The sequence below is a fragment of the Gossypium hirsutum genome, chromosome D07 (assembly GCF_007990345.1).
Source record: "Gossypium hirsutum isolate 1008001.06 chromosome D07, Gossypium_hirsutum_v2.1, whole genome shotgun sequence".
Taxonomy (NCBI): domain Eukaryota; kingdom Viridiplantae; phylum Streptophyta; class Magnoliopsida; order Malvales; family Malvaceae; genus Gossypium; species Gossypium hirsutum.
This window is the reverse complement of record NC_053443.1, coordinates 44,462,717-44,484,023: the sequence shown is the minus strand read 5'-3', so window position 1 is coordinate 44,484,023 and position 21,307 is coordinate 44,462,717. Positions and strand designations below refer to the sequence as shown.

The 21,307-nt window shown below is 34.3% G+C and overlaps 1 non-coding gene across 1 annotated transcript; it reads right to left on the bottom strand.

Annotated features, from left to right (window-relative positions):
* Nucleotides 1-16,665: 16,665 nt before the first annotated feature.
* Nucleotides 16,666-16,772, bottom strand: LOC121219767 (small nucleolar RNA R71). Its single transcript, XR_005916658.1, has one exon. It is a non-coding gene; the product is annotated as a small nucleolar RNA R71 (small nucleolar RNA).
* Nucleotides 16,773-21,307: the final 4,535 nt, after the last annotated feature.

Below are 21,307 nucleotides of genomic sequence, written 5' to 3'. Positions count from 1 at the left end.
TGTATTATGATTTTGTTAACGAATGATGTGTAAATATCTAATGATGAATGGTTGTCAAAACGGCTAAGTATGAAGGTGTTTGTTGTTATAGTGTCTATGTGATAAATTATGCATAGAAATCATGAAAAAGTAATAATTTGCGAAGAAACAGATTTCAAACAGCAGCGGTGATGTGATTTTGAAAAATTATTTAGGATATTATAAAATGAATTAGAGGGTATATGATATATAGAATGAAATCTTGTTGAGTCTATTTTCATGGAAAAATAACGGTTTAGAAAAAAGGAATTTTATATTTTGAGACATGTGAATTTTGGTGAGACAGGGTCAGAACTATTTTTGGAGTCCCCTGTTATGAGTTTAGAAAATCACTAAAAATTGTAAAAAAAAATATTTAATAGTTTTAATTTATATGTATAGATTTCTTATTGAGTCTATTTTTTTTATAGAAACAAGTGAGAACACTATATGAAAATCCTACAATGAGAAAACTTATTTTTAGTGGCTAGAGGTCAGGACAGTTGAATGGTAAAACAGGGGAGACTTTAACTAATAAATTGTACTAATTGGATGAACCAAAAATTCTGAAAAATTTATGACAAGAAGATATATGAGTCTGGTTTCAGATAAAATTTACGGATTTAAATTTTGAGTTTCGTAGCTAGAGTTATAAATGATTTAGTGTCTGCTGCGCGAGTGGATAGCTTTATCATAAATAGTGAGATAAATTTTAAAAGCAAATTTTTATGCCCCGAACTAATAAGTTAAGTAAAGTAATGCCTCGAGCTCGACTCCGGCTACGGTCTCGGGTAAGGGGTGTTACAGATATAAAAGCTCTTTACAGGTAGTATGATACTCTACTGAGTCTAAGGCTTTCTGTGTTCAATTATGCCCAAAAACCAATCATGCGATGATTGAAATCACATACTCATTTTTACCATTTTTGTTAATGTGAAGCATTGTCATTGTTATTTCTGTTGGATCACCAGGACACCTTGTGGTACAGCAGAAAAATTATTCTGTTGATCCAAACCAGGAATCCATGCACAAGGAATGAACCGGGAAGAAAAGGTTTGAAAAATATACCTCTCGTACTCTGAAAAATAGGAAGAAACCACTGCTGTTTTAGTCCCCTTTCTACGCTGTAACACCCCTAACCCGTATCCGTCACCAGAATAGAGTTATAGAGCATTATCGAATAAAAGTAGCCTAAAATAATTCATTTCCAAATATTTCAATAAACATAGCATAATCCATAAATATACATGCATATCGTCCCTTATTCGAGCCCTTAGGGGCGTTAGAATCACTTTAGAAACGGTTCGAGACTAAATCGGAAACATTTGACACATGGAATAAAATGTTAGTGACACACAACCATGTCTCAGCCCGTGTCCGTGCCCGTGTAACTCTCTGACTTGGGTCACATGGCCAAACCATACGCCCGTGTGCCAGGCCGTGTGGTAGACTATGTAACTGCCTAACTTGCAACCTTAAAAACCTATAGGGGACACATGACCGTGTCGCATGGCCGTCTGTCACACACAGCTGAGGCAAACGCCCATGTCTTCGGCTGTGTGGACAAGAAATTTTCCATAATCAAGTCATTCCTTTCACCCATTCAAGCATGTACCTACAAGAAATATGCTCATATAATCAAAGCATCACAACATACCGAAAGATGCATAATAAAACCAATTCAATACTCCAAAAGTACATCCAACCAATATGCCAAAAGGCACCTCAATCACAACCAAGCAAATATACCAGCACTTATGCATAATTGACCATAATTCTAACATATACATCTAGCACAATATCATCTCAAAGCATACCATAATTAAGACCATATAAAGCATAATAACTTAAGTCACCTACAAGCCAAAACAAACCATAAGTGTTTACTTTCAAACCATTCTAACCAAACCAAAAAGATACTTATTTACAATCTTTGTAATGTACCTAACAACTTAGTTTAATATTTTGCCATAATGTACTATTATAACCTATAAAGCCACATATACATGCCATGACCTTAGGGGCACAAGAACTACCAACATCGAAGGATAGTGTGAGCCAGAGATTCGATTCGTCCAAACGTCAACAACAATGATCTACAAAATAGTTCAGAAAAATGAATAAGTTTATAGAGCTTAGTAAGAACATAGTATATCATTAAAATTATCAACAATTGAATAAACTCATATTTTACTTGATTTAAGTTTATCAAAGTGTAAACAGGGGCACCTATGTACAACTTAAGGGTACCGAAGTACAAATAGAGGCACGTATGTGCAATTCAGGGGTTAATTAACTATAAGAATTTAATTACATAACTATAATATAAAATATACAAGTATAAATTCAATTACGTATTGAAATACTACAAACTAATATTGACAATTAGAGCGTAAAAGTAAGATCGAGCTAATCCGTGATTTTTGGCTTTCCTCAGTTTAGATCCGGTTGGGATTTATCTTGATATAAATAAATAATTATATTAAATCAAGTGTTTCAATCAATCTCAAACATTCAATTCAATCCATAATCCATATTTATACATAATTACAAATTTACCCCTAACATTTTTACTTTTGACAATTTAGTCCTTAAACTCGTAAATTAAAATCTAAACGTTTTCATCCCTAACTCATGCTAGCCAAATTTATTATGAACCCATATCAACTCATACAAATCATCATTTCACAATTTAACCATGATATTTTACTACTTTTACATATAAATCCCTAAATGACATTTTCATCAAAAATCACTTTACAAAACTTGTTTATTTAACAATAAGGACTCATAATATTTCATTAAACATCAAAAAACATGCAAACACCTTCATGGAAAAATCCTAATCCTTTAATGTTTTTGCAAATTAGTGTTTGGGCTAGATAGATTAAGCTACAACGATCCTAAAAATATAAAAATCATTAAAAAGGGTACAAAATCACACTTACATGAAAGAGAGAGCTAGTTGAATGTTAAAGGTGCAAAAATGAAGGGTTTTCTTCCTAGTTTTGGTGGAGCATCACACTGAAGAAGATGATATCTTTGTCCACTAAAAATTTAAATGGTGTATTTACCATCTAAGTGCTTTCACTTTAAAGTTTCATAGCTATTTGATACCTTTATCTACTAGAACTTTACTTTTGCACCTTTTATATTTTAGTTCTTTTCACGAAATTAAGCATGCAAACGACAAAATTTCTTAATGAAATTTTTATACGACCTTACTAATATTCGAAAGACATTAAAATATTAATAAAATAAATATCTACTCGTTGGATTTGTGGTCCCAAAACTACGTTTTCAATTTCACTAAGAAACGACTATTACACATGTTGTCGATCCAAACCCGTAACAGAATCGTCTCGGCTTCTATGTAGTCCACCCTATTGTGAACGAACAAACAAAAACTCTCACTAAACGTTTTAGACAGTTTTTCCACAAAGGAATGCGGCTAGTAGACCTAGGTTATTTTCTTTTATGGTTAATATTGGTAAACACTTTTCTGCACCCTAGGGGTTTTATTTTATGTTTCCTTTCCTTTTATTTAGTATTCCCTAAATAAATAAATAAATAAATAAATAAATAAATAAAATGGAATCCTCTTTTTGGTGCCAGAATATATATGAAAATATCACAGTGTTATATCCTTTCCAAAAGGATATTAATTTCCATATATATTTTATATTTGACCGAAATTAATTATTATAATATTTTATTTTAATAATTTTGGTAAATAGATCATAATTATATTTGATATGAATCAAATTCATACATTTATTTTTAATTATGTTCTCTATTCTTGTATAACGAATTTGTACATATATTGTGTTTATTATTTAACCGTAAAATTAAATTAATTCAATAATTAATATAGTTCTCGTGACAATTAAATTTAATACCGTGTTTAGATTCTGTTCGTTTCAACCATAGGGTGTGACACTGTAGGCTATTGTAACATTGGTAGTAATACTAGAACACTTCTAATGTTACAAGTAATGACTGGCATCTAGCAATGCATCATCACTACCCAAGTTACAAGAAGTCGTGGTTCAACATAACCTTTCTGTGATAAATTCTCATGTATTATATCCTTTTGTCCTTTATATCTCGATTGGACACAAGTCATGTAATAGTCACACTTGCAAAGTCCAATCTCATGTTTCTTGATACCTAAAGTAGACTACAATAAACAAATAAGTGTAATATCCCATATTAACATTAACTTATTTGAGCATGGCCATGCATTTCTAGTCTTACTTCATCAAGTGACATAATATATTGCTCCCATTTTGTAGGAGGGACAAATCCTATCTTGATCAATCATATCCCACTACACAGATTATGGCATACCCAACATCAGTTTTTATAGTACAACTTGTTACAGTAGCCGTTTGACTGTATCAAAATATACAACTCACTATGTTGGGACAATGATGATCTCAAGTCTAAGGATCGTATACATAGTTATCACTATGAGTAATGTTGTGACTATTACATAATATTCCAAGACAACACTATGTCGTTCTCTAACATATACTCATGTAAGGATTTTGACATCTCTATGTCAATGACAGCACTTTGTCATCAATCAACTACATGTTAGCCTTAATGCATTATTATTGTCCAAGCCCACAATAATACTCAACTAAGGACCTTTTAAGAATAATCATATTATTCTTAGGACATTATTATAAAATAGATTATATATATACACAAAAAAGAAACTGATATAATAATGGCAATGCCTTGTATTAATAAACGAGGTAAAACAAGTATATTATTACAATCATCTCAAGATTGGTCTTTGGGCATACTCTAACAATTTCAATTTCTTTTTCTATGTATGTAAATAAATTGATTAGTTGAGACCTAGTTAGAATTGAACTAGAATACTATAGATGACTTAATACTTAATTAGTTCTTTTCAAATTTCTAGAGCAATCGTGGGATCCTTTGATTTTCCACTAAGTTTTGTTCCTAAGTGTCTCTTCTATAAAAAGACATCAGAATAACATGTTTGCACATTTTTGCTTCCACTTCTTCTTATTCTTCTTCTTCCTTGCAATTTCGCTGAAGCTTTAGAAATTCTATGTTATAGTAAATAGTAAAAAGTTCCTACATTTAGCCAACACCATTGTTATCACTAGATTTCTGGTAAATTTTGGTAAACCCTTAAGTCATTATCGAAGAAATTTATGTGTTTACAGTAATTTATGCATAGGTTTTATAATTGTTCTTGAGAAAGAAAACTTCCTAATTCTAGGTTGCATGCTACCGATTGGGTTGCATGTTATCGATTCATTCATGCATGTCAAGTTTCAATAGTTTGAAGATCTGATAGATGTGTTTGTCTCTTTTCTAGCTCAAGAAGCTAATGAAGGTCTAAGCAACAAGGGGAAATGACCTGCTGAATAGGTTACTATATTAGACTTTCTGGTGAGTTCCTTCTTACTCCATGTGTTGTAAATTCTATTATTGTATGAACTATGTAGGGTAAGTGTTCTTTCTCAACAACGTAAATGTGACGATTGGTCTCGTGGTGTTCAACCAGTATTGTTAGTGTGGGTATGGTCTGTTTATGTTTTAATGTGTAACACCCTTTTTACTGCACAAGCTAGTTCAATCAATATGTGATATGTGATATATGACATATGAGATGTTATGATGAAGAAGGGGAATATGTTTGTGATGCCTTCAGTAGGGCAACTAAATTGCAAATCAGATAGGAAAATCACGATAAAACATACGCGAATGAATTTAAATGATATGAGGTGTTAAGGGGTGTGTGTATATAAATACGACTGATCCACATGATAATGACTCTAAATTCTAGGTATGAGGCTGGCATAAGGATGAGTTGTGTATAAGTTATGGTTAAGTTGGTGGCGTATAACCGCCTATGTGTCATGTTAAGTTGGCATATTGAGTCTGTTTGTATTTTGTGAATGCCATTGGGTGTATTATGATTATTACATTTGAACTTATCTAAAATGTTAAGTATGTTTATGATATTAAAGTTTGCTATCAGTAGTATCACTATACATTAGTCGTGTTTTCTTTATGGAACTCACTAAGTTTGTTTGAACTTACCCTATTATCATTTCCTTCTCAGGTGTGTTGATTGAATGAAGTGGTTCAGTTGAAGGGACTACGCCAGAGAACTGTTGATTGTAAGCCATTTGTTAAATTTTTTATCATGTATGACCTTTGTGAAGGTGGCGTGTAGACCTGCTTTGTAACTGACTTGTGTAATGATCTACCATTTTTGTGAAGATATGGTTTTATGAGAATCTTTATAAACCTTTGATATATATATGTGTATAATTTAATATATTTTGTTTTATAAGATTGTCTCATTGACACATACGTCAAATGATTTTGAGAGATATTTTAATCACCAATGATGCACATTGAAACTATTGTATGAGATTAAACCATCTTAAATTTTATGTAATTTATCAACTTATATAAGGCTTTCGCCATATGTCTTATCTAGAATGTTTAATTTGGCGTAATACTAATTTGATTGTTTTGTCTTTGTTCTACTGAGGGTTACACTAAGAACTTTTTTTATAAATTTCAAATATTTATTGATAAACTCGTACGATTTATGTCGTGGCACTCTTAACTCAAATTCATTGATTAGGTCAGGTAGAGAGTGTTACAAGTTTTGGTGTCAGAGCCAAGGTTGAACTATTCTCAAAAAATTGAAGGATGTGTCACGTCCCACCATGCATGATACATCTCTGGGTTAGTCCCTGTATTTTAAGCTAATATGTTGTTTTATTATAGTTGTTAAAGAAAATGTTTGAAGGATTTAGAGAAGTAACCAGTGAGGAGATTGCAAGCCATGTATCTCTTGTTTAGAACCAAACTCCTACAAATAATTTTGGTGCTACTAGGAATGCTTTTCAAAACATTTTCTTCACTATGATGACTCATATGTTTAATAAGTTCATGGGGACAACTCAAGCACCCCATCCTCAACAACCTTAGCAACCACAACCAGAAATTATATGACTTTTACCTATTGCACCTCCAATGCAAGCTGCAACTTAACTTAAGAGTGATCTTGTGAAAAAGATAAGAAAAGGTGGTGCTAAAGAATTTCGAAGAGTTAGAGGTGAAAACCTTACAGTGGTAGAACAATGGTTATCACGTGTTTTCAAAGTATTAAAGGAGTTAAAGTGTACACTGACAGACAACCTCGTGTGTGTAGTTTCCTTACTTGAGGGGGGACGTATCAATGGTGGGAAATGTTAACTAGTGTGACCTTTGAAGAACTGATTGACTAAGAATTCTTTCTGGATAAATTCTGAGAAAGATATGAAATTAAATGAATGTTGAGCAGATGAAGAATGAATTCTTGTATCTCAAACAAGGGCAGATATCAGTGATGAAATACAAACAAGAGTTCATTAGACTCAGCTACTATGTAAAAGACATGATCCAGGCAGAGAAAGCTTGATGTGATATGTTTGAATGGGGACTAAGATGAAATTTACGGTCTAGGGCAACATCTGAATGCTAGAGTTTGACTGCTATGATGACTAAGGCTCATACGATGGAGATGATAGTTCAAGATATGAGTAGAACTTTTGATAGACAAAGAATGAAGCACGGATTTACCAGTCCACCACCCTCATCAAATTTCTAAAAGTCGAAGGATCAAAGTTTCTCGACATCAAGGAGGGATTCGTAGCCTGTGAGTTTCAAGTGAGTTGGATATTGTAGACAAGCTACCTTGATGGCAAGTACAGGTGGATTGTAACATCCCGCTCGAGGAAGCCCTAGTGGTCGGGTATTTTGAAGTAAGTTCTAAATAAGTAAAACGATTGGGTTTATGTAAGAAAGTAAAATCTATGGGTACACCTCTGGGTGAAGCCCTGAAAGTTTGAAATATTATCCATAAGAATAGGGTTTAAAGAATTAGTTTTAAGTTCCCAACGTTGGGACTTGATTAAGTGTAAGTTACTTTTCAAGTGCACGAACGACGCTTTCATCCGACGGGCTTTGAACAAAAAGAAAGGAACAATAAGTATGGCTAACTTTAAAGGAAGGTAAGTATGATGAATCAAGGAGTAACAATAAAAATATATCTATGGTACATAATTATAAAGAAGTATGACAAGTGAAGTAGCGTTCGCCCAAAAGCCCATTGCGACGTATATAGTTGGCAGACTCTGAAAGAAACATAGGAAAATAAGAATTCCGCATCAGATAACTAGAAGTAGCGAAATGAGACTTATGGTTATGTAAAACGACCTTTAGAATGTGAGTTCATGCCAATAACGTAGTACACCCTGTGACCGTTATGGTCCCATGCCAGTTAAATTGTGAGGAAAGTTGGTTAGAAATTAATCGAACATGGAGTAGAATGGTTAAAAGGGAAATGAGTAATTGAATAAGTTCTTAGAGGTTGTAGATTATGATAAGGCCACTCAGTCTTGATGTGATGTTTACCAAGTCCCTATGGAGACTTGGGTTAAGTTGAAGGGACACTTTGGTAGAGTTAAAAAGAGGGCTATCTTCTTCACCCATTTCATCTGAAAATATTAAGATATAGGACTAAAGAAAGACAGAAACTCTGAGTTGAGTTTGAAATCCTGAACATTTCTAGTGATTTTCTTCACAACAAGATACGTTTCATGACTCTTCTTGACAAGCGAACACAAATCTATAAGTATGCTTGGAGAAATAGGGCTTAGTGAAATGTCTGGGTTTAAAGTAATGATAAAGGTTACTCGAATGGGTTATAACAAAGTACCTTTTTTTATCAAGGCAAAGAAGGTTATAGCATCTGGCTGAATGACGGATCAGGAGCCCAACTATTGATTTCACAATGAAAGCCTAGATCTGAAGTTTAAACTACATTTGAGGTTATAAGATGAGTCCCTAAGCTGACTCTTGCATGTATGATGTATGTTTAGAATATTCTACAAAATGTAGTAAAAGCATGAAATCTAAGCTAAGAAAAGTAATATATGAAGGATGAACAGAAGAGCGTGTAATGCCTAAAATCTGACGGTTGAAATGAGAAACAGAAATCTTTAAGATAAGAACTGTGTTAATGTGTCTCAAAGTATAAACGAGTATGATGTGAAATGCATGTGTGTCTGGTAAGAATGAATATGTTTGTCGTCAACACGTGATTTGCATGATGAGTTTGTGTCTATCTCTAGAGTCGTCTAAAGGGGTTCGTCGAGACTAAAAACACGAAACTCTGAAAGGACAAGTCCATGGCCATGGCATTAAAGGACCATATCATGTAAGACCATAACTCGTGGGTTATGGAATCATACTGGAAGAATACCATATCGTGTAAGACCGTAACTGGTGTGTTATGGCATCATATGCGGAAAATTAAGAAAGGTTATTACCTAATGTGTTAATTTCTTTCTGTTTCTAGATATCAGAAGCTGATTCAGGTTGGAAGTTATCGGAGATTTCATCACACTATCCATCGGTTATATCAGTATATTTTTAAGATTTTGGATCATGGTTATAATGGCATGTATAGGTGTTTTGTTTGATGAATTCTAGCCATTAAGTGTGGTTTGTATAAATATGATATTATGGTTAATAATTTATGTGGTATCTTGTGTGGTTGGTAACTTACTATTGTGTTGGCTAAAATGATGGTATGGGAAATGTTGTAATATGAGTTGGTGAAGGGTGAAAAAAGGGATAGTTCATAAGGTTGCAATTGGCTTGATTTGGTAGTTTGAAAGTGATTATCTTTTGATAAATTTGGTATGGTATAAGTTAGTTGTGTATATTGATATTTTGTATTGATTATGTATGCATATTTGGTTTATGAACATTGTGGCAAATATAGTATTAGGATGATCCAATTAGTAGTTTAATTGTGGATTGAATTGCTTAGATGTTAAAGTAAAATTGTTTTGTTGAATTGAGGTGTCATTTAGGCATATTGGTTGAATGGTTAGATTTTAGGTTGATTAAGCTTGGATATGCATATGCAAAGTGAGTTTTGAATGCTTGATTTTAGGTACAAGTGGCTTGTACATTAAATGTGAGTTTGGGTGAGAAAAATGGCTTGGAAATTACCTATTTTTGTCCACACAGTCAGAGACACAGACGTGTGTCTCAGCCGTGTGTGACACACGGCTAGGTGACACGGTCGTGTGTCTCAGCCGTGTGTGACACACGGCTAGGTGATACGGTCGTGTGCCCCTGTAGCTTTGAAAGGGTTACGAGTTAGGCTATTACACGGCCTGGCACATGGGCGTATGGGGTTATTCCAAAGGGTACACGGCCTAGTACATGGGCGTATAGGGTTATTCCGAAGGGTACACGGCCTGGCACACGGGCGTGTGGCTTGGCCATATGGCCCAAGTCAGAGAGTTACACGGGTGTGGACACGGGCTTGAACACGGCCGTGTGTCCCTATTTCGAATGCCCACACGACTTAAGACACGGGCGTGCCTCTTGGCCGTGTGACCCATGCAGTTTGAAAATTTTAACTTTTTCCAAAAAAATTCATATGTTTCCGATTTAGTCCTGAATAATTTCTAATGTCTGTTTTGGGCCTTGAGGGCTCGTATAAGGGACCATATGCATGTTTTTGGTTTGATTTTGATATGTTTTACCTTGAGATTTATTTATGCATTAAATTATTCTTTGTATGATGTTTTACTTTGGTAATGCTTCGTAGCCTTAATCCGTTGACGGATATGGGCTAGGGGTGTTACATTTATTGGTATCAGACCTACGATTTTGTCGATCTTGGATTGAATGTACTATTTGTGAGTCTAGATATACATGCCATTTTGTAACCTTTGATAGTGTGATAACTCCTGCCACATTTTGAATTATATTTTCATATAGTAACGGATTCCAACCGAGCAGACTCTGATGATGTTAAAAGTAATACGCAAGCCTCCATTCACGGAGCAACGTCGTTTGGAGCCTATATTTGAGGGCTAGGGAGGAGAGGCTAAAAAGCCTTCTTTCAAATGATGAACGAGTGGTTCATAGAGTTTTTTTGAACTAATCTAGCTGTTCAATGACCTCTACCCCCACCTATTCCCCAATCGGTTCCCGTAGTTCCTCAAGGTTTGGAACCTTTATGCGTGAGTAAGCCACTTGTTGATAAAATCTGCAAATATGGAGCTGAATAATTTAGGTTTACAGTTGATGATGATCCTGAGAGAGCTGAGTTTTGGTTAGAAAAGTAATTGTGTTTACATTTAGGATTTGGCGACACTATTTGTATGGTGAAAAATGTCACATTTATACCGATCATAAGAGTTTGAAGTATTTAATGTTGCAGAGAGACTTGAATCTGAGACAGCGCAAATGGCTTGAGTTGTTGAAAGATTATGATCTGATTATTGATTATCATACGGGTAAAGCAAATGTAGTGGCTGATACTCTGAGTAGAAAATCTATGTTTGCTTTGCAAGCGTTGAATACGCAGCTGTCATTGTCCGTTGATGGTTCATTTTAGCTGAGCTAAAAGCTAAACCGTTATTTCTAAAACAGATTTGTGGAGCTCAGAATACGATGATGCGTTGGTAGCTAAACAAAAATTATGTGAGACGACTCTTGATTCAGATTTTCAAATAGGGTCTAATGATTGCTTACTATTTAGAGGTAGAGTTTGTGGATCGAGAGATTCAGAGTTGATTCAGAAGATTTTGTACGAAGTTCATTATGATAGATATCGCAGATGGCTTGAGTTGCTGAAAATGTAAAATGTTTTGAAACAGATGTATTGGTGGCCGAGAATGAAGCATGAGATTTCAGATTTCATAACGAGATGTTTAGTATGTCAGCAAGTAAAAGCTGAACATCAGGTAACTTCTGGTTTGTTACAGCCAGTGATGATACATGAGTGGAAATAGGAGCGTGTTATTATGGAATTCGTATCGAGTTTACCCTTATCTCCAAGAAAGAAAGATGTTGTTTGGGTTGTTGTTAATTGTCTAACAAAGTAAGCACATTTTATTCTGGTATGTGTAAATTACTCCCTTGAGAAATTAGCTGAGTTATACATCTTTAAAATTATTAGACTGCACGAGGTGCCAGTTTCAATTATTTTAGATAGAGATCCTCAGTTTACTTCGCAATTTTGGAGTAAGTTACAGGAAGTTTTAGGTTCGCGATTACATTTTAGTACCGCATTTCATCCCCAAACAGATGGTCAATTCAAGTGAGTAATATAGATACTCGAAGATATGCTTCGTTGTTGCGTATTAGAATTCGAAGGTAACTGGGAGAAATATTTACTGTTGGTTGAATTTGCATACAATAACAGTTATCAGTCAAGTATAAAAATGGCATCATACGAAGCTTTATATGGTCGTAAATGCTGAACTCCTTTGTATTGGACTGAGCTCAATGAGAAAAAGAATCAAGGAATTGATTTGATCAGAGAGACTGAAGAAAAAGTGAAAGTAATTCGTGACAGTTTGAAAGTTGCTTCAGATCAACAGAAATCGTATGCAGATTTGAAGCGTAAAGATATGGAATTCCATATCGACGATAGAGTGTTTTTGAAAGTATCGCCTTGGAAGAGGATTCTTAGTTTTGGTCGAAAAGGGAAGCTTAATTTGCGATTTATCGGGCTTATGAGATTATCGAGAGAATAGGGCCAGTGGCGTATCGACTAGCTTTACCGTCAGAATTAGAAAAGATTCATAATGTGTTTCATGTATCTATGCTACGATGGTACCGATCAAACCCTTCACATATAATTTCTCCGGAAAAGGTTGAGTTTCAGCCCGACATGTCGTATAGTGAAAAACCGATCAAAATTTTGACTTAAGAGATTAAAGACTTAAGAAACAAAAGTATAGCTTTAGTGAAGATTCTTTGGCAATGCCACGGGATAGAAGAGGCCACCTAGGAACCTGCGGAAGCTATAAGAAAGCAATATCCTAATTTATTTTTGGTAGATTTTTGGGGACGAAAATTTTTTAGGGGAAGAGTTGTAATAACCCATTTTCAATGAAATCAGAACAATGGTTTTAGGACCACAAAATTGAAGTCAAAAAAATTATTTTATTATTATTTTAATGTCTACAGCACGTAAGTAGTGTCATATAAAATTTTTGTGAAGAAATTTTATCGTTTGCATGTTTAATTTGATAAAAGGATTAAATTGCAAAAAGTGCAAAACTTGAGTTCTATAGGCAAAAAGTATTTAATAGTTATGAAATTAAATGGTTGAGGGTTTTATGTTGACTTAGACCATATAAATTACTAGTGGACATATATGGACACTTTATTATGTGAATTATAGGTTAATAATAAAGGTTATTTAGGTAATTTAGTAAATAAAATCTAAATTAAGTAAAACAAAGCCAATTTTCTTCTTCATTCATCTTCTTGCCAAAAATTGAAGAAGAAAAAGCCATTAGAGAAGCCTTAACATTTGACAAACCTTCTAAAGCTTGCATGGTAATGATTCCTATATTTTTTAAGTCGTTATAGCTTAATCTACCTAGCCTAGGTATTGATTTGCAAAATTGTTAAGATAAAATGGAGCAAAAATAAAAGAAAATCAAGGAGGAGCAACCAATTAGGGGCGACACAAGGTGGTGAAAATGAAGGAGAACAAAAAGGAAAGATGAAACACAAAAAAAAAACAAATGAAAAAAGATGGGGGAAAGGGGTGGATGGCACAAGGTCAAACTCATCAAACAAGGCATTCAATAGGGGGACAAAGATGTTAGAGAATAAAAAACAATTACTTTGGGAGTTACCCTTTCAAATTTTAAAAACAATTTACTTAGCAATTTGAAAACAGGAGTCACATGAACTAGAGTGGACTGCTTTGCATAGGAAAAGATTGCCAACTTTGTGCAATAAAATAAAAATAATAATTGATAACATGAAGACTTGGACTTGGGTCATTTAGGAGTTACTTAAGGTGCTTAACCACTAGACCACTTCAATTACTTTGTTAAATGCTAACGACATTTATTTTTAAACAAGACATAACACAAATTAGGATTTTGAAGAAAAATTGCTAAAAATGGAAAATCGGATCATCAAGGACAACTCCACTGTTACTTAACCATAAGTGCCATAGCCCGTTTTTCAGTGGTGTCAAAAACAATGGTTTCGGGGTGTAAACAGAAAAATATATAGGATTTTTCCTATGTAATTTATCACCTTTTTACTTAAATTCATTGTTAAAACTAATTAATTATTTAATAAATTAATGAAATATGTGAAAATATGAAAGTAGGACATAGAAATTATTAAAATGTGATTTTATACTTTATTATATAGTTTTCATGCAATAAATGACCTATTTTATATTAATTTGAATATATTATATTTTTTAAGACATAAAGTGGGCCATGCATGATTAAATTAAATAATAAAATATAAAATTATATTTAATAATTAATTTTAAAATATTTCATTAATAATTTGGGTTTTAAATGAATTAATTAAATTGGATAAATTTTTTGGTCCTCTAACTTGTTGATTTATTCTGGATAGGTCGATAGCTTTGTTGAATTACAAAATCGTCCAATTTAGAGGCCAAGTCAACCCAATATCCGGCTACACATGGTTGTCCATTTAAACCATTCTTTGGTTTAATTACACAAGCTACTTGCAGTGTTGAAGAAATTAGAGATTTTCCCGAAGATTTACGATTAACTGAGTTTTAGTCCTGAGTTGTGTGGCATCCAAAATTGCTTAAAAATCAAGCAAAAAATCAAGTCAAAAGCCACTAAGCAAGGTCGGCCACAATTTGAGGAGATTTCAAGAGGTTAACATCCACTATTTTCAGCAAACTATCCCCCTTTCCTCACCTATAAATAAGACCCTCTCATTCCTTTATTCATCATCCCCCAAGTATCCCTTAATCATTCCTCATTCATTCTCATCATTCATCATTCTCTCTTTTCTCCAAATTCTCCTAGCCTTTTCCATTCCCACGCCTAGCATCATCTCTTCATAGAGATTTTAGCAATTAAGCCTCTTAAAGAACCCTTGGTTAGCCACCTTTGAGAGCCATCAGCAAAGGAGCAAAGCAAAGAAACGAATGAGCAACGTCAGTCAGAGTCTTGGGTGACAGCCACTCTGAATTGGGTGTAATCTTCCTTTTCTTTAATTTAATATAAAGATATTTGCTATGTGTTCTTCATTCTTGTTTACAACAATGTTAGCTTGATTTTTTTAAGCTAGGATGATTGTTTTGATTAAATAATATTTATTTGATTCATGCTCATAATGATTGTACCTCAATCGATCATGTTTTCAATTAAAACCAAGTCTGTATTTCGTTCATACGTGATTGAAATGCACCTGAATTAGCTGAGCGGTCCTGACCAGACAACGGCTAATGGACACACAATTGAAATGTGCATGCTTAATTTAGATCCTAACCCGATTAAATTGAAGGTTGCATAACAACTCTGACCAAGCTCTGTGATCTGCATAATTTTTAGATTTGTGTGATTAAATTGTTTCAAACATGACACGTCCCTACTACCTCACATGAATGCTAAGAAACCATTAGTAAATAAGGATTAGTAAAATGTGTATTTACTAAGTAAAGGATTCCGAAAGGACTGAATGTGTTTTCCAAACTCATGAAAGATCGAGTTGCCACGGAATGTCTTTCCGAACGTTATTAAGCATATTGATAATAAATTGATTTTGATTAAAGTAATTATCCTAGTTTATTTATGTTATAATTGTTGCAAATTGTGTTTAATTTTACTAAAATCTATTTCATTCATATAGTTTGCATACTTAGGATAATTTGTATTAGGGATCATTGCATTTAGTTTAATATATTTTAATCACCACTTCTCAACTATATTGTGTTTTTATTTACCGAATTGTTAATATAATATTACAAATCAAGTGACTTAGCACAAATACAATCCTTGTGGAGACGATAACTCGATACTTACTTATTACTTGATAATTATTGTGTACACTTGCACAGACCTACGCGTTACAACTTTTTGGAGCCGTTGTCGGGGATTGTCAACTGTTCCCATAGTCTTTTTTTGTGAAATTATTTATTTTCAATTTGATTTATTTATAACATTACTAACTTATTCTTTTTAATTTTTGTGATTTTCTTTTCAGGTATTTATGAGCATAGATCGAATCATCGATTTACTCCCTGTAGACCCTAATATTGAGTCAACTTTTAGACAAAGAAGACGTGAACGAATAGCTCAAAGAAAAGTCGAGATGGACCTTGGAAATCAGAATCAAGACCAAGGTAATGAAGTCGATCATGTACGAAATCCTATCCTCATTACCGATGATAGGGATCGATGCATCAGACAATATGCTGTGCCACTTTTTAGTGAGTTAAACCCAGGAATTAGAAGGCCAGATATTTAGGCAACCTAGTTTGAATTGAAACCAGTGATGTTTCAAATGCCACAAACGGTGGACCAATTTAGAGGTATGCCCACGGAAGATCCACATCTCCACCTTCGATTGTTTATGGAGGTGAGTGATTCATTCAAGATAGCCGGTGTGACTGAAGACACACTGAGGTTTAATTTGTTTTCATACTCGTTGCAAGATCGAGCATGAGCATGACTCAATTCATTGCCACCAGGTTCCATATCTACATGGAAAGAATTAGCAGAGAGATTTTTAGTTAAGTATTTCCCATCTAGCAAAAACACTAAGTTAAGGAACGAGATCACAGCTTGCCAACAATTGGATGATGAGTCTTTGTATGAGGCTTGGGAGCGATTCAAGGAGTTACTTCGTAAGTGTCCTCATCATGGGATTCCTCATTGTGTCCAGTTGAAGACATTCTATAATGGCCTTAATGCAAATACAAGATATCGACAGATGCTTCCGTGAATGGTGCAATTTTGCCTAAGTCTTATAATGAGGCTTATGAGATCATCGAGAGGATCGTGAGTAATAACTATCACTAACCAACAAATCGAAAAACTTCAGGAAGACGTGTAGCCGAAGTTCATGAAGTTGACACCCTCACTTCGTTATCAGCTCAGGTATCGTCTATTTCCTCTATGATAAAATAGTTAACCGCTAATAGTACTAATAATTCTGCAGCTCAGCCACCAAGTCCATTGGAGATTAAACCTCACTTCTTCGTTTAACGATCGGGCAATTAAACAACTCGGAATCAACCACTAAACCGAGGTCGTATCACTATGGAAAGCAATTTTGAATAAGATCTGTTGGAGAAAGCCTTAGATCTTGACCCTTTGAAGGATGAAGAAGGTGAAGAAAACATGGCTTTAATGGAAGCCAATCCGGGAAATTTTATTCAATCCACACGGTTTGAATCGTTGGAGTTGGAGGTCAGAGAATTTGTGCAACCCAAGTTGCCAATTGAAGAACCACCTAAACTCGAACTAAATGTACTTCCTTCCCATTCGAAATACGTTTATTTAGGTGATTGTTCTAATTTACCTGTGATTATTTCAGCGGAACTGACAAAAGATCAAGAGGAACAACTAATTATTGTTCTAAAGAAATTCAAGAAAGTAATTGGTTGGACCATAGCTGATATTCGAGGTATAAGCCCTTCTTTTTGCATGCATAAAATCATTTTAGAAGAAGGTGAAAGAGCTTGAATTGATGGCCAATGAAGGCTCAATCCTATTATGAAAGAAGTTGTGAGAAAGGAAGTGATCAAATGGTTAGATGTAGGAATCATCTATCCTATTTCAAATAGTTCATGGGTAAGTCCGGTGTAGTGTGTGTCGAAGAAAGGTGGAATCGCGATTGTTGAAAATAAGTGTAACGAGTTAATTCCAACAAGAACTGTTACCGGTTGGAAAATCTGTATTGATTACAGAAAGTTGAACAAAGCCACTCGGAAGGACAATTTTCTGTTACCTTTTATGGATCAGATGTTAGATCAACTGACAGGTAATAAATTATATTGTTTGTTGAGGTTTTCATGGATGATTTTTCTATTTTTGGTAACACTTATGATATCTGTTTGAGTAATTTTGCTAAGGTACTGAAGAGATGCGAAGAGATGAATCTTGTTCTTAATTGGGAAAAATGTCATTTTATAGTTAAGGAAGGGATTGTCTTAGGTCATAATATCTCAAAAAAAGGAATTGAAGTACATAAATTAAAGGTTGACGTAACTGCAAGATTACCGGCCCTAATGAATGTGAAAGAAGTCAGAAGTTTCTTAGGCTATGCCTGTTTTTATCAAAGGTTTATCAAAGATTTCTCAAAAATTTCTAAATCATTGTGTTTGTTAGTAGAAAAAGATACAATGTTTGATTTCAACAAAGCATGTTTGGAAGCTTTTGAGAAGCTAAAGAAGCGGTTAATCTCAGCCCCAATAATCCTTACACTTGATTGGAACTCATCTTTTGAGTTGATGTGCGATGCAAGTGACTATGCCGTTGGAGCTGTGATAGGTCAAAGAAGAAACTAAGTGTTTCACCCTATTTACTATGCAAGTAGAACTTTGACGGGACCCCAACGCAATTATACGGTAACCGAAAAGGAACTCTTCATTATAGTTTTTGCTTTTGAAAAATTCTGCTCATATCTTATAGGTACCAAAGTTACAGTATTTACTGACCATGCGGCCATTAAATACTTGCTCACAAAGAAAGATGGAAAACCAAGGCTAATTCGTTGTATACTTTTACTCCAAGAATGACAGAAAAGGTGTCAAAAATCAAATAGTTGATCATTTGTTTAGGTTGGAGCAAGAAGAGGTAACTTAGTCATGTGTGCCTATCAACGAGAATTTCCCAGATGAACACTTATTTGAGGTAAATCGAATTCATGAACTACCATGGTTTGCTAATTTTGCCAATTATCTTGCCTGTGGAATAATTCTACGAGAAATGACATACCAACAAAGGAAAAAATTCCTTCATGATAGTCGGTATTATCTTTTGGAAGATTTGTTTTTGTTTAAATAATGTACAGGCAATATAATCTGAAAGTGTGTAGCTGAAAGTGAGATTGCTGAGATCTTGTATCATTGCCATTCATCTCCAAGTGGGGGACACTTTGGAGGTTCACGTACTGTAGCAAAGATTTTGCAAGCAGGTTTCTTTTGGCCTACACTATTTAAAGATACTTATGCTTATGTGAAAAACTGTGATAAATGTCAAAGGGCTGGAAATAAATCAAGGAGGAATAAGCTGCCATTGACAAACATTTTGGAGATTGAATTGTTCGACTATGGGGCATTGACTTCTTACGCCCGTTTCCTTCTTCGTATGGGAACAAATACATCTTTGTTGCTATGGACTATGTATCCAAGTGGGTTGAAACTAAAGCATACCCTACAAATGATGCTAAGGTAGTCATGCGATTCCTACATAAGCATGTGTTTACACGATTTGGGACACCAAGAGCTATTATTAGTGATGACGGTTTTCACTTTGTGACCAAATGACTTAAGTGGTTGCTTGACAAATATGATGTGAAGCATAAGATTGCTACCGCCTATCACCCCCAGTCTAATGGGCAAGTTGAAAGAGTGAATTGCGAAATCAATGGTATCCTTGAAAAGGTAGTACGCCCTAGCAAAAAATATTGGTCTCAAATGATCGATGATGCATTATGGGCCTATCGAACAACATTTAAGACTCTATTAGGAATGACTGCTTATCAGTTAGTCTTTGGAAAGGCATGCCATTTTCCATTAGAGTTGGAGAATAAACCTCACTGGGCTTTGAAGCAGGTGAACTTTGCTCTTTAGCAAGCTGGTGAGAGAAGGATGTTACAACTTGATGAGTTGGAAGAGTTGAAGTTGTTTTCCTATGAGAATGCCAAAATGTGTAAAGAAAGATCAAAGAGATGGCATGATAGTCATATACAACTTCGCGAGTTTAAAGAAGGTCAGAAAGTTTTATTGTTTAATTCAAGGTTGAAGTTATTTCCTGAGAAGCTTAAATTCCGATGGAAAGGACCTTATACCATCTACCGAGTTTATCCTTATAGAGCTATTGAATTATACAACAATTACAAAGGTACGTTTAAAGTTAATGGTCAACATTTTAAACACTACTGGGATGGTGAAGTTGAGCAAGTTGAATCCTTGCTCAAATTAACAGACCTTTAATTTTTCATGAACTCATTTTATAAATAAATAAATAATTAGAACTTATTTTCTTAACTTATTACATTTAATTAATTCTGTCTAAGGAGATTGGAACTTAAGCAGGACCGCTGTGACCCTCCAACCTTTTTTGGGAATTAATTTAATGTAATTTGTTAAGAAGAAATTTTCTAATTAAGACTTACAATTTTTTTTTTTAAATTTCATTTGTTCTGTTTAAATTTTAAATTTTTATGTTAATAAAGGGGATCAAATTTGGCCCAAGTACTAATCAATTTTTTTAGTAAGATACAGTCTGAGTTTGAGGCCCAAGACAGCAAAAATGAGGGAAAAATCCATGCCTTATCGTCACACCCATTGCTTGCCACCCAAGTAACCCTAATGTAGCTAATTTTTTGCTACATGTTACCCTAATTTTTCCCTATATAAACCCCTATCCATTCTACTAATCTTCATATCCCTCAAAGCAATTTTCTTACACCTTAAAAATCCCTAAATCTCCATTTTATGCTGTCAACCTCAAATCTCGATAGAAACACTAGTTCTTGTCCCTTTTTTGTCGAAATTCCCTATTGCTGTCGCAAGATTTTTGCCATAGCAAGTTCTACCCACTTTGCCAATTTCTCTTGTCTCTTTTGTACTGAAATTTTGCTGAATTTTCGGGAAAAGATACCATGTCTCGCAAAAGAACCAGATCTTCAAATACTACTCCTAGAAACCCGATTTTGATCGATGAAGAAGTAAAAGAGAGATTTGATTAATTCTTCAAGCATCAACCTATGATGTCAAAAAAAGGTTTTGACTTGCAGAGTAATGATTTGATGGTTGTTCCTATACCGATTAAAAATAAAATCAATGTTCTCAAGTGGGAACGATTTTGTAATGCTCGTTCACTTTCCGATGATGAACTAGTTCGAGAAAAAGGTACCTCTTACTTCTAAGTCCATCAATGATTTGTTTAATTTACCTGATGTTGAAGAAAATGAGTACTACCCTATGATGAACAATATCAGATGGGATTTTCTTCAACAAGCACTTGATGTTGTAACAAATCCAGGATCCCAATGGATTATAAGAAAGTATGGGAGCCATTCTTGTCGAAGATAATACTTAAAAAGAGTATCAAAGGTATGGTTTTATTTCGTTTGCTACAGTTTTATACCTATCTCACATAGCTCCACCATCTCGATGGAACGAATGCTTTTGTTATATGCAATTTTGACAGAAAAGTCCATTAATGTTTGG